This window comes from Oryctolagus cuniculus, chromosome 5 (assembly GCF_051225735.1).
Source record: "Oryctolagus cuniculus isolate XC-2025 breed Fujian yellow rabbit chromosome 5, ASM5122573v1, whole genome shotgun sequence".
Lineage (NCBI taxonomy): Eukaryota > Metazoa > Chordata > Mammalia > Lagomorpha > Leporidae > Oryctolagus > Oryctolagus cuniculus.
In genome coordinates, this window is record NC_142871.1 from 129,203,960 (window position 1) to 129,218,728 (window position 14,769).

Sequence of the window (14,769 nt, forward strand, 5' to 3'; positions counted from 1 at the left end):
AGGAGCGTGCATGAGGTCAGGGGGCTTCTCTTAAGGAGGGCCCTTTGGGACAGGGCTCCAGAGCCACTGACTAATCCGCTGAAGAACCTAGCTGGCTTTGGACCCCCGTTTCCTAAGTGGCCAGATGCAGGGATTGTGTGCACAGGCTCTCAGAGGGAAAATTCTAGAAGTGCTGCAAGAAAGCCCGGGCTTTTCAGAATAGCAGAGGTGTCTGTGGTCATCCTGCCCTTAATGCTCTCTCCTCCTCCCCCAGAGCAGAGGGACTTGCCCAAGTCCCTGATGTTAATCAGCAGGAGGGTCGGACCCGCCTCCCAGGATGCGGTGTGGTACCCGTGGCCCTGGCTTAATGCCGTTGTGTGCCCCGAGTCAGCCCCGTGTTTGTTTCTGAAGGAGGCGGCTCAGCGTGGCACATGGCAGGTGCCTCCTCTGGGTTCCCGGAGGAGGGAGGGGTCACCCACAGAAATGACAGGTGGGGAATGAGAGGCTCGCGTGGACTCCTATCTGCTGGGAGGCTAGCTCCGCACTCCCAGATGGCCAGGGAGAAGTGACCTCGGACAAATGTCAGCACTGGCCCCCGCACCTGTGCCCCCCGGCCTCTGTTCACATCTAGGTCTCCCCTCCTTGCTGACTCACTGCCTCCCCCTCCTTTCCCTCTGTCCCCACCTCATTCTTCCCTTTCCCAAGGCTCCTCTTTAAACTGCTATGCCCTCTCTCTCTCTCTCTCTCTCTCTCTCATTCCTCTCCTTCCTTCTCCCACTGGCCAGCCACACAGCCCACCCAGCATGTTGGTGAGATCATTCTGGGCCTGAAAGTCCTGATGGGCTCAGGCCTGGAGGTGAGCTGCACCCCCCAACCCCAGCACGGGGAGGGGGGGAGGGCGGAGCTCGGGGACTGTCTGTAGGCTCAGGACTGCCTTCCAGCCCCGCCCTGCAGCCTCCCGCGCCAGGCCTGAGCCCATCCTCGCTCTCCTCCCTTTCCTCTTGACCCCTTTTCCCATCTCACCTTCCTGCCACTCTCTCCACGTCATTCTTCCTTGTTACTCTCTGTCTTCCCCGGTCATTGTCTGCTCCCGCCAAGGTCATTAACACACCAGGTCAGCCTCTCCTGAGAAGCAAATCGATTTGCCAGGCCAGTGCCAGGGCTGGAGCACATTCCTTCCCGAGTCGGAGCGGCTCCCCCAGAACCAGGCCACTTGGAAGGAGGCCTCCCCCGGCCCCTCCCCGCGCCCCCTCTTTTTCACTCTGCGTTTCTCCCGTCACCTTTCAGGATGCAGCTGTTGTGGACAAGGTCTCCAACACCACATTCCTTTTCCCCTTTGGGTTCCAACACACAGAGGAAGGGGCTGGGGTCGACTCCCTGTTCTCATCAGCGGCTCTGAGCTCTTGCTGTGACACTATAGGTCCCTGCCCTGGTATTTGTCATGTTCCTGACTTGGAGTTTTGGGAAGTAGCATCCCTGTGGTCAGATGATCGGTGCCGATCTTCTCCTTTGCCAAGAAGAAGAAACTACAGTACAACGTACGGTTTCAAAACCCACCACCACCAACGCTTCTTGGGAGGGAGACCACTGTACCAAGTCTGTGAATATCTGCTTCATTTCCCTGGAAACTGGGGCTTTCTGAAGATGACTTGGAAGCGGTATTTTCTGTTGCACCTGTGTTTGTTTCTGCCAGGTGGGAGCCTGCCCCTGCCAAGTTCATGAATAAGCTGGGGAGTCTGAAACAGGAGTGGGTGGGGACATCCATTCAAGGTACAGAGAGGGGCAGGAGGCTGGAGGGAAACTCTGGACTGAGAAGGGGAGAGGCCAGCTGCCCACACTGTCCCAAGTGACCTCTCTGGTCTCTGGTATACCAGCCGGAACCTGCTGTCTCCTGGGCTGTGGCTACCACTGCACCTGGCCACTAGGGGCGTATGCCTATCTTCCATCCATGTTGGTTATGTGCAGGAGGCAGTTTTTTTTCAAAAGTGTCTTTTACTGGGCAACAGCGAGAGAACAAACCCCAAACCAAGGCATAGAAATAAATGAGCTTCTGGAACACAGCTTCCCAAGTCTTGCTGATGCCCAGACCAGCGCTGCCGGTGGGATGGAAGAGAAGATGAGCCGCACCGCCCTTTTCAGTGCTCAGGTAGTCACATGAAAGCACTCACTAGGAAACAGGTGAAATTCATTTTAATAACACTTAACCCAACATATCCCAAACATTGGTCCAACATGTAATCCTTATAAAATCAGTAGTAAGACATTTTATGATCTTTTTTTTTTTCCCTGTACCAAGGTTTGGAAACCTGGTGCACATGCCACACTTAGGGCCACACCAATGCAACCTGGCCAGCTTGAAAGGGCTTAAGAGCCATGTGTGTGTGGCAGGTGCTGGCCACGGCAGTGGGCAGCAGGGCTCTGGCATGGCCAGTGACTGATGTCAAGGCGCGGTGTTTGGAAGGGGAGAGGAGCCAGCCCTCGCAGGGGCCTGCGGCCTCCAGGCCCTGTGTCTGGTGCTGCACGTGCGTTCCCCTCTGAATCCTCACCCCAGACTTTCAAGGTGGATGTTATTATGATGCCGCCTGGACAGATGAAAAGACCGAGGCGCAGAGGCTTCAGTAACTTGCCCACAGTCACACAGCCGGTCTGGCTGCACAGCCAGCGCCTACTCCCTGCCATCACACTGTCCCCTTCTCCTTGCTGCCTTCTTCAGTTTGCAATAGATTGTATTTTGCACTGAGTGAACTTCTCAGACTTACAGTTTGGAAACCCTTGCTCTGACCTCAAGGCCTGGTAGAATCCCCCGAGTGCTGAGTGCAGGTAGGAGCCCCCCCAATTCTGTGGCCCCTTCCAATCTCACCCGGGCCTTTCTGGCCCTTCTCTGTCCTGGCCACGAAGACCCCTTCAGGATTCAGATGGCCTTGCCCAGCCTGTGCTCTGCTGTCCCTCTCCCCTCTTGTGACCGCCAGGAGGGCCCTTGTTTACTGAGCTCCTTCCCTGCTCAGTGCCATTTACGAGCCCCGACTTCTTCCTCTTAGGTAAGAGGCCTCACAGACGCGTGTTGCTACGACCCAGCCCTGCTCCTCGCCTTTTCCTAGTCCCTGCCCACCACCCCCCGCTCCAGGTCCTGAGAGAGGGCAGCACTCAGCTCTCTGATCTTTGGCAGAAGAGATGGCTGACACAATACGAGGGGTCTTCAAAAGAATTTATCAGAAATGCATATTATGACAAAACTACGCACGGATTCCAAATTTTTTTTTTTGACCAAAACAATTTCAGTTCCATTTCCCATGGGTTTTCGGGAGCCTGCTTGATTATTAAGTTTTTGGCAAATGTCTACCTCTTTCCCCATAGTCTTGATAATGACACATCTGTTGGGTTCCCCTCTAAGGAAACAGCTACTGTTTTTCCATCATTACAGTGTTGAAAACCGAAAAGACGTTAGGCACACACTCTTTTTTTTTTTTTTTTTTAAGGGAGATAATTTTCAGGCAAGTAAGAGGGAGGTCACTGTCCCATTTCCCCTTTCTCCTGAAAAGCCGCAGGCATTGATTTCTCCTAAGCACAGCCCGTGCGCTTTCCTGTCCCCCGACCTCCGTGTCAGCAGCGAAGGTCTGAGGGCTGCAGCCGTCTGGGTGGAGCGTCCTCTGTTCTTGCCGCTTTGGGGATTTCCGCGAAGCGCGTCAGAGAAAAGAGACACACTGATTCACAGGGAAGCCTGCTTGCAGGCAGTGGGCGGAACCTGAGCGCGCACTTTGGAATATCGCACCTCAGTTCCCAAGCCCAGCCATCGCATGTGACGTGCTTGGTGGTGAGGGACGCGGGTTGTGACACGATGGCTTCTCACAGGTGAATACCCGAGGGGTCTACTTTTGCATAATAAAATCAGCCCCAACTGGCTTGTTCTCCCAACATCTAACAGGAACACCCTGTTTAACAACACCTATTTGTGCTTTCAGCCTTGATGGCAAAGATTCTAGTTTGTCAGCTTCTGCCATCTCACAGCCAGCCAGTCAGTGATTACCATAAGGCCAGCAGGTGCCCCTTCCTTGGAGCTTTTAGTAGAGGGAAGTCCACAGGCTTCCTCCAGACCAGAGAGAGGAGCTGGTGCTTACCCAAAAAGCCATACTGGGGGCCCCATCTTAGCCATTCAGGGCCTTCTGACAGGTCAGCGTGCTCATCTTCCTTCTGCTCATCAATTCTAGACACGCAAGCCCAGACTGAAGGTTCTTTGCTGTTCTTGTTGGGACAGTGCATGTCCTGGTCCCTTTAGCCAATAGCTGCGGGCGCGCTTGGCAATACAGAGCCAGCCTTTTTCTCTACCATCTCACTCTGCAGGGTGAGGGGTAAAGGAGATCTCCGACGGAGTCCGTTCTGAGACGCAGCGGCATGCTTCCCTCTCCATGAGGGGGCGGGGCTGGGATTTCCCCCATCTCCATGGATTCCCCAAGCCCATCTGGCCCACACCGCCAGCAGCTCACTGCCCAGCCCCCCAGAGCCTGGGTGCCTCCGTCCAGGCCGTCCACTGGCCAGTTGGTGATGAACGCATCCCTTCTACTGCACGTCCTCTGTAGCAGGTGTTCATCGGTACTCCCTGGGAACACCCAGCAGTGACCCTAACATTTACGTACATTGTAATGTAAGGGTGATTTCTTTCCCTTTACTGCCCTGGGCTATGTCCAAGATGTCCCCTGTTCCCCAAACCATGGTTTCCTCTGTTGGCTGGCCTGCCTGCCACTCTTTCCACCTTCTCATGAAAGCAAAACTTCAGAACCCTTCACCTGGTTCCCCATGAGAGTCAGCACACACAGCAACAAGCAAGTGTGATGCTCTCCACTTGAGAAGAGAGACGATCAAGAAGGGATTTGTCTCTGGTTACATCCATCAGTCCTGTGGTGCTGTCTTGAGGACAAGGTTCTGCCTGTCTACCAAAGATGGCTGGATGTCTTCCCTGTGCAGACAAATGACGGGAATTTCTCATCCCCGCATTAGTGAGTTGTGAGGCTGGCATTTTTCAGGTGGCTATTGGACTGCTCATGCAATGGATCATCATAGCTGACATTTATTTAGGGTTTCATTCTTCTGAGAGTCGTGTATGGATTTTCTCACTTTATCATCAGAACACCACAATGAAGTCAGGGTTGTTATTATTGTCATCGCCCCCATTGGGGAAGCCAAGGTGGAGAAGGGTTGAACAGCTTGCCCAAGGTCATGCAGCTAGTGAAGGGATGAACAATGCATTCGATTGCAGAGCTGGGTGAACAATGCATTTGACCTGCAGTTACCTGCAGATTTGCCGGGGAGATTCAAAAGGCAGAACTATCTGGGTTTTATGTGAATCTTGGCATGTGAACTTTAACTTGCAGCAGAGCCCAGCATAAAAAAGAGATGGGGAGAACTTGGCCTGCACTCACTCAGCCTGCCCGGCACAGCGCCTGGTCCAGAGAGAAATAAAAGTGGAGGGCACTGTGCATCCCTTGAGGGCTTCAGTTTCCCTGAGAGGGAGGACAGCAGTTGGCGTCTAGATCCCTGGTTATACACAGATGTGTCTGCTCTCACTCATCTCCAGGTAACCTCCAGCTCTGGGGAAGCGACTCTCCAAGAGGTGGACAGATTGGATAGGGCCACACAGCCCAAGAGAGCATCCCTGTCCTGGAGGAATTTGCTAGATTTTTAAGTTCTGCCATCTTGACTCAAAGGAGGCAATTAAGCCTGGCTTCAGGAAGTTATTGGCTTTGAGTGAAACAGGGACCCATTCCAGACTGGATGCCTGTAGCAGACAAACAGGGGCTGAAGGAGTAACTGTAGCTATCCCAGGAGTTTTTGAAGGGGACAGGGAAGGGGTGGAGGGAGCAAAGCAGGCCCGGAGGAGAGGCGGGTGCAGAGAACTGGAAGTCCTCGTAACCCAAGGCAGACACGGTTGTGGTGGTGGATGCTGTTTAGTGGGCGGAGCTAGCTGAGGGCTTGTTTCTTGGCCTCTGTGTCCTTTTTGGTAAAGTGTCAATGGTAAGTATGGACTTGAGTAAGTACATCTGTGGTTATGTAGCTTACAGATCGGATTGGAAAAGGCAGAGTGTAACAGTCATTATTATTAATGATATGCATCACTGAAAACATTATCATAAATGTAGCATATTAATGAAGGTATTAGGTATGTCAGGCTCACAGAATCTCAGGGCAGACAAATGCTGTCAGAGGCCATCCACTCCAGCCTCCTCTGATGGCTGTGAGAACCTCATTATTATGTCTAATAATTTCAGTATCTATGAAAATGCTTATTAATCTTCTCACAAGAAAAATCATGCAAGATGAATTTCAGAATTCTCCTGGGGCAGGGAGTGGCCCTCTGTTCACCAGACACACCAAGGCCTGATGAAAAAGCACAGTGTCTGTGACACTGAGAGAGGCAGGACAGAGTGAGGGCGTGTAGCCTCTGCAGCTCCTTCCTCTAAATGCAGACAGCAAGTGAGCTGGGCCCTCACCCTGCCACTGGACACCTGTGTGCTCCCAGGGAGCGTCTCCTGACCCTGCCCCCGCATCCCCCACTACTACCCTCACCCGCCCCCTCACCCCTTCTTCCTGCTTAGCTCACAGTGGATGCTATTGTGTCTGACCCCTGTCCAGCTAGAGAAAGTGGCCCTGGACAGCTGAGAGGGCCTCAGGTCTATGCAGGATTCTGGCAAGATTGCCCTCTTTTCAGCCATGATCTCAGTAGCATCTAGAAGGATCTAGAAAATTCCAGACCTCACTCCTGGGTAGAAGATGGCCATTCTGCCTTCCCCCACCCACACATCTTACTCAGCCTTTATCTGTATTCTCAGGAACCAGCATAACCCCCAAAATCTACTCACCAGGGCCCTGGAATGACACAAACACTGCCACCTAAAACCTCCTACTGGTGTTCCTCCATCCTTTGGGTTAGCAGTTTTCCCCTTCTGGGATGAGAAGTCACCCAGTAAGAGCCTGCTTCTGTTCAGAGTTGAAAGTAGGCCAGAGGTTCCTCACTCGAGATAGGAGTCGAGCATCTGCCACGGGGTGATACGACTTGACACCTGGGAGGCCACTGACCAACCCCTTCAGCCTCCACTTAATACCCAAAGCCCCTCCAGCTCAAGCGCTAGTCATGGGCTTCTTGTGGGAAGATTAAAATTGGTTCCCAATTTGTTCTTTACTTTGCAAACATCATACCAATCCCAAGAACACTGGAGAAGTGATTTCATCCGACCTCAAGGTCAGAGGGGGTTGGCTGAAGTCTGCCTGGTAGAGCTGACACTTCCCAGCTTGCTTTAAGGAGAGCTGGGGTACGACAGGACATGATGCTGGGATGGGGTGACTGACACACATGGAAGGCCCGGCTTCCATACTGAGGGCAGTTGGAGAAGACTGGGGGACAACCCGAAGCTCTCCGAGGAGGTACGGAGACCTCAACAGCGACGAAGCAGAGGAGCTCAGCTCCTCCTTGGTCTTCAGCCCGTTCTAAGCCTCCTGGTTTGATTCCACCTTCTGAGGAATCGTGCAAGCAGCCTCGACCTATAGGGAAGCAGAGGCAAGAACATTTCTTGGGACTTTTCACTTGGCAATCTTGCCAGAATCCTGCATGGACCTGAGGCCCTCTCAGCTGTCCAGGGCCACTTTCTCTAGCTGGACAGGGGTGAGACACATCATAGCATCCACTGTGGGCTAAGCAGGAAGAAAGGGTGAGGGGGCAGGTGAAGGCAGTAGGGGGGGAGGAGGGGACAGAATCAGGAGATGCTCCCTGGGAGGACACAGGTGTCCAGCTGCAGGGTGTGGGCCCAGCTCCCCTGCCATCTGCATTTAGAGGAAGGGGAAAGGAGCAGAGTGCGGGAGTGGGTGCAGCTGGAATATTCTCATGGGCCCTCTACCTAAGAAGGCAGGAGACACGTAGGGCCCGTCTAGGACTTGGGGTCACTTGAGATTCCAGTGTTTGTTCTGTGTGCTTCAAGACACTAGCTTCTCCCCATGAGGAGGCAAAGACTCCTGATCTATTCCTGGAGAACCAGAGACCCGCTGGGAAATCCAGGCTGTGCCTACTACTGTGTCTCCAGGCCTCATGGAGAAGAAAGAGTTTGCTTCTCCATGAACACTGGAGGTTCCAGGGCCCAGGCCCACTCACCAGATCCACTTGTCTAAGTCTTCATGTGGGGGTGGCTTGAGACTGGCTGGGTGGAGCACAGGGAGGGGTGACAGCCCCAGGCCTTCCAGACTGTGCCCGTCATACGGAGTCCAAGCTGTTGCCAGGAGGCTGGAGGCTGTCAGACTTTGCCATGGAATCTGGAGTGGCCTTGAAACAGCCAGGGAAGGGGGAGCCGCCCACACAGGACCCAGGACTCATCCCCGTTTCATCCTGCGGCCACTCGAATGGGAAAGCTCTCAACACAAACACCTCCCCCAACAGAAGAGAAGGATTTACATGAGCTGCTGAACGCTGTGATCTGTCTCTCCTGTTTGTCTCTGTTCCTCATGAGCCTCTCCCAACTCTGTGACATGGTGGTTAGGTCCCCCATGTTACAGCTAAGAAGCCTGAGGCACAGAGCTTAAACAGCCTACTGAAGGCCACACACTGGTAAGGGAAGGGCTGGATATTCACTCAGTAACCAGAGCTGCTCCTGTGTCGCCTAAGGAACAGCAAAAGGACATGAGCATTTTAGCAACTTTTCTGGAAGCAAATCATGTGAGTAGTGAAGTTCAAAGAACGAGCCCAATATTAAGACGGCCATGGAGAAACACACTGAGCAAATATCTAGTGACTTCTCTGTGTCTATCCTGCTGCATTCTGTAAGAAAAGGCTCCCTGTAAGGTCCTTAAAATCTGCAAGGACAATCAATGCATTAATTCCAGGGGCATTGTAGATATTTTGCTTCTAAAGTGTGGGGGTTGGGTGGGGGGAAGGGTAGGATGGCCCGCCCTGAGCAGACACAGCTGCAGAGAACAGATGAACCCGCCCCACCCAGGGGACTGCACTGAACCCACCCCCTCCAAGGGAAGCTGTGTCCTGGCCTCAGTATCTCCAAATGTAACAGGGCCGTGGTATTCACCTGCGAAGATTTCTGTGTTGTAAATTACAGGGCTCTGTAGAGTTATACAAATAAGCCTAGGATTTGAGAAGTCACCAGCTCACAATGATTAATGTAACGGATCGATGATAACACTGTGATAAATTACAAGACATTAATGATCATTATATGCATATTAGGCCCAGAGTCTGGGGGCCGGAAAAGATCAGAAGTCCCCAAATAAGCCCGCCTCTGTTCATCAATATCCCTGCCAGGTGGTTACAAACGGCTCTGAAGTTCTAAATCATTCAGTTGTCCAAGGAAGAGAAGGCAGACGCTCCAAAGAGCTCAGGGCTTCTGACTCCCAGGTTGTGCAGACTCCACCATTCTCGTTCCTTAAAAGACCCCAGAGCCACGACAGAAGACACCCCAGATTCTTCCACGGTGGCCAGCCAGGGCCCCTGCCAAGGAATCTCAGCGATTCTTGAGTTCATGCACCAGGTCAGCTGTGGGCCCCAGGTCATGGAGGAAAGGAAATAAAAGGGGGTAGGGGCCCTGGGCAACTCTGAGGCACAGTGGGTGTCTGTTTAGATGCTTTCGTTACCAGCCAATGGCCTTAGGAACATCGCCTACCTCCTTCCAAGCGCACAGCACGGGCCAGTGTTGGGGCAGCAGCAACTCTGTCCGCACACTGAAGACAGCGCCTCCCTCCCACAAGGGATGGATCCTTTGCTCTCCCTTGACTCTCACTGGAGGCCTAGAACAGTCATTTAAAAATAGTAATCGCACCCCAGGGCCCCAGAGAGGAATCACTGTTCATGGGCTCCCACAACCGTCTGCATGACCCGGCGAGCTGGTGGGTGGACGCGTCCCTTTAGATCTCACTCTATCACAAGGTAAATGCTCAGGGAAGGCTCCCCCACGTGTCCACTAGCCCCAGTGTGGTCAGGTCCCTACTCAACACGGTGGGAGGGCCACAATGCCCCTTCTATTGCACCCCCTCATTGCCCAGCCAGTGCCCTTGAACGTGCCTGTGTGCACATGTGTTGGGACAAGCACGCGCGCGTGCGCAAGCACACACACACATACACACACACACACACAGGATCCAAGTCTTCAGTTCTGAATCAGGACGCCGACCTCACATTCATGCAGTCAAGGCGACTCGGGGCCTTTATTAAGCTTTTCCACTTCATACTGAGTTGTGAGGGGGCTTCACTGAGGCCTGGGTGACTGGCCAGGCTCTCTGAGCCCCTGCTCCAGACAAGGGAAGTTAGGAGGAATAAGATAATGCACAAAAGAGGGGTCTACCCCTGAGGGAAGGGGCTGAGTTTCCATGTTGATGGTAAGTGGGAGGGCCTTTGGGTGCGCCCTGGGACGCAAAGGGGAAGAAGAGCGATGAAGGGAGGGCTCGGCTCGCTCTCCTGGCTGCTCCGCTCTGCTCCGAGAGCTCCCACCGGGTCCACAGCCAGCCCTCTTTATTATGCGCGGGCCGGCAACCTTGGCCTCCAAGGGAACCACGACATGGAAACCTGGACTTCGCTGTCGCCCACAGTGGAGCACGGGCTATTCTGAGGTGGGAACAAGAGGCGGGGCGTGCGTGCAGGCGCCCAAGAGCCAGTCCTACAAGCAGATCCTTTTCCAGATAGCTAACGCTCAGCCCTGCTAAGGTCCCGCTAGAATAGGTAGGTCCTCTTCCCGCCGCCGCCGGGGGCCGCTTCCAGTTCCAGGCCTGCGCTCCCGGGCTTCCACCACAGCCGGCCTGCGCACCGCGGGCCAGTGCCTGTGAAAGGGAGAACGCATCAATCAGACCCTGCCCAGCCGCCCAGGGTGACTGCCCCTCCTCGGCCTCCGAGAACCGGCCACTGGGTCAGCGCCCACACACTCACACGGCGGGGCCCTGAGGCCGGGGCGCCGGGCCTTGCACTCCAAAACTGACTTCAGCTTCCACAAGCCAGAAACCAGCGAGGTCACCGCAGCGCACCGAGCAGGAGTGCGGCCCCCAACCCGGACAGCGGGGCAGTGGCGACCATCGATAGATAGACGGGGGCGCATCTTCAGGAGCCCGCGTGCGGTAAGTGGCCGCCCCCATCGCGGGCGTTAGGGGTCTTCTTGCATCCTTGGAGCAGCGCCAACATTCCCCGCCCAGCAGCGGGGAAGTCACTGAGCTCGCCTCTCGCCAGCCAGCGCTGCCAGACTGAAAATAACCGCCAACGGCCAAGCCTCCGACCGTTAGCCACGCCCAGCACCACGGGCCTCCTCCAGCCAGAGGCTCGGCTGGGAGGGGCGGCACCCCGGGCTTCTAGAAAGTTCCACAGCCTCTGATTGGTCCTAGGCCAGCCTCCTTGGGCAGGAACCTGGCAGGAAAATTCTCCCCGAGGGCTTGTCGGGGAACAGCTGCCCATTGCGGAAACTGGTGGGGGCCTGGGAGCAGCTCCGGGGCGTGGACCAGCCTATGGAAGATCTCTCCTCTCCTCTCCTCTCCTCTCCTCTCCTCTCCTCTCCTCTCCTCTCCTCTCCTCTCCTCTCCTCTCCTCTCCTCTCCTCTCCTCTCCTCTCCCCTCCCCTCCCCTCCCCTCCCCTCCCCTGCTCTCCTCTCCCCTCCTCCTCCCCTCCCCCTCTCCTCCCTTCTCTCTCTGTGTGTGTGTGTTTTCTCACCTTTCACATAAATGAAAATTTTCGATTGGCTGAAACTCACATAACATGAAATTTACTTTGAAAGTGTACAATGTAGTGACATTTTTCACACTCCTATTGTGTAGTCATTAGTTCTAATTCCAAAATCCTATAAACATTAAGCAGTCAGCTACTCCTCATTGGGCCATCCCCTCCACCTGAGGCAACTACTAGTCCACTTTCTGTTTCGAGGCATGTGCCTGTTGTGGACAGTTCCTGTACATGGACTCACGCAGTGGGGAACCTTTTGTGGCTGTCTTCTCTGACTTACCAGGTTTGCAAAGTTCCTCTATGTGGGTGCATCTAACAGTACTTTATTTTCAAGACAAAATATTCCGCTGCATGGGTGTGACGTGTACTATCTGTGCATTTATCACTTACTGGACATTTGGCTTGCTTCCACTTTTTGTCGGTTAGGAATAATCCTATGGACCTTGTGTACCATGGTTTTATTTGGACATGTTTTCAATTTTCATGGATATGTATCTAGGATTGAAATTGCTGGTTCATATGGTAATCCCCATACTTATTTTTTAAAAAAAGATTTGTTTATTTGAAAGGCAGAGTTTACACACACACACACACACAGAGAGAGAGAGAGAGAGAAAGAGAGAGAGAGAGAGAGAGAGAGAGAGAGAGAGAGAGAGATCTTCCATCCACTGGTCCATTCTCCAAACGACAGCAATGGCCAGGGCTGGGTCTGGCCAAAAACAGGAGCCAGGAGCCTCATCTGAGTCCTCTGCATGGAATCAGGGGCCCAAGTACTTAGGCCATGTTCAGCTGCTTTTCCAGGTGTGTTCGTAGCGACCTGGATTGAAATGAAGCAGTGGGGACTTGAAGCAGTGCCCATATGGGATGCTGCCATCAGAGGTGGGGGCTTAGCCGGCTGCACCACAAAGCCGCCCCCTCTATGTCTAAATTTTTGATGAACTGCCAAAATGCTTTCTGCAGCAGCTGTACCATTTTACATTCCTGCCAGGATTGTGTAAGGGTTCCGATCTTTCCACATCCTTGTCAAGCCTTATTCTTTTCTTTTTTTAATTTATAGCTATCTTAGAAGTTATAAAGTGGCCTCGTGATTTTGATTTGTACTTCCCTACTCATGGAAGATTTTGAGGCTTTTTAATGTCTTTATTGGTCACATCTTTTTAAAAATATTTATTTATTTACTTATTTGAGAAAGAGAGAGAGAGACAGAAGAGAAAGAGATCTTCCATCTAATGGTTCACTTCCTAAATGGTGGCAACAACCAGGACTTGGCCAGCCAAAGCCAGTAGCTAGAAACTCCATGCTGGTCTCCAGTTTGGGTGGCCAGGGACTCAAGTAGTTGAGCCATCTTCTGCCTCTTTCCCAGGTGCATTGGCAGGAAGTCGGACTGAAAGCAGGGCAGCCTGGACTTGGACTGGCTCTCTGATATGGGATGTCAGCATCACAAATGGTGGCTTCACCCACCGTGCCATATCTTGCTGTATCTTTGGAGAAATGTCTGTCCTATCCCTTTGCCTGCTTAAATCAGTTCTCTTTGTGTTGTTGAATCTTGACAGCTCTTTATATATTGTAGATATTACACCCACCTTAGTATGTGTGAGCTGCTATCACCCCGTGGCATGGGGAGGCCGATAAGTAGTGGAAATGGACTACTTATGATTCTCCAGGCTGGGAAGCCCAGGATCAGGGAGGTGCCAGCGGCTTTGGTGTCTGGTCAGGGCCTGCTTCATAGAAGGCCATCTTCTCACTGCGTCTCCCCGTGATGAGGCAACAAGGGGAGCTCTTGAAGTTGTCTCAAGCCTCTTTATAGAGGTGCTAATCCCATTTATGAGGGCCCCTGTAAATCAGCTCACCAAGGCCCTGCCTCCCACTGTTACCACAGGGGGAGGATTTCAACACATGAATTTTGGGAGAAAAATGTTCAGTCCATAGCAAGTTCCTTACAGGATATATGATTTGCAAATTTTTTTTTTCCTGGGACTGGTGCTGTGGTGTTGTGGGTAAAGCCGCTGCCTGCCGTGCTGGCATCCCATATGGGCGCCAGTTCAAGTCCCTGCTGCTCCACTTCTGATCCAGCTCTCTGCTGTGGCCTGGGAAAGCAGTAGAAGATGGATCAAGTCCTTGGTCCCCTGCACCCGCGGAGGAGACCTGGAAGAAGCTCCTGGCTTCAGATCAGCGCAGCTCTGGCCGTTGCGGCCATCTGGGGAGTGAACCAGAGGTGGAAGACCTCTATCTCTCTCTGCCTTTCCTTTTCTCTGTGTAATTCTGATTTTCAAATAAATAAATAAATCTTTAAATATATTTTTTCCCAGTTTGTTGGTTGTTTTCCCACTTTCTTGATAGTGTCCTCTGATGTACAAAATTTTTAATTTGGATGAAGTCCAATGTATCTTTTTAAAAAATTTTCTCCTATTTGTGCTTTTCATGTGGTATCTAAGAGTCCATTTCCAAATCCAAGGTCATGATGATTTATACCTTCTTTTAAAGTTAGCTTTTTGCATTTATAGTTGGTCTTTTAGCATTTAAAAATAGTCTGTATATGATTTGAATAAGGGGACCAGTTTAATTCTCTTGCATGTGGATAACCAGTTGCTACTGCACCATTTAATGAAAATACTATTATTTCCCCACAAAATGGTCTTAAAACCTTTACAGAAACTCAGTTACTCATAGGTGTGTGAGTTATTTCTGGGCGTTATACTTTAATTCACTGATCTTTTATTTTTATTACGCTTTTATTTTTTCATAAGTCAGTTTCTGTAGTTTCTAGTCTAGGAATTTGTCCATTTCATTTATCTATTGTGTTAGCATACAATGAGTTACCGATTGTGAAAAGCTTGCCCCAGCAAGCTTTGTGGGTTCTTTCTCTCAGCTTAGTATAGAAACAAAAAGCCGGGAAACAATTAGCAAAGCAGAAACTTTTATTTGATTGGCAAGTGACAGAATGGCGTCTGGACCAAGAGGAGAGCAGGCGTGTGCCCAGGGTTTTGCGTGCCCAGGGTTTTTAAGGCATTCCTGTCTGTTCATTGGGTCATTCTGTTGGGGGTGCCCCTTGGACAGGGCGGGAGGGTGTTTCACATATGGTATGTTGATCAGCTTGGGGCTCATGGAG

The 14,769-nt window shown here is 52.2% G+C and overlaps 1 long non-coding RNA gene across 1 annotated transcript; it reads right to left on the reverse strand.

Annotated features, from left to right (window-relative positions):
* Nucleotides 1-10,143: 10,143 nt before the first annotated feature.
* On the reverse strand, nt 10,144-11,192 carry LOC103349756 (uncharacterized). Its single transcript, XR_517894.5, has 2 exons — nt 10,883-11,192; nt 10,144-10,776 (listed from the first exon to the last, which is right to left on the reverse strand). It is a non-coding gene; the product is annotated as an uncharacterized LOC103349756 (long non-coding RNA).
* Between the last annotated feature and the right edge of the window lie 3,577 nt (nt 11,193-14,769).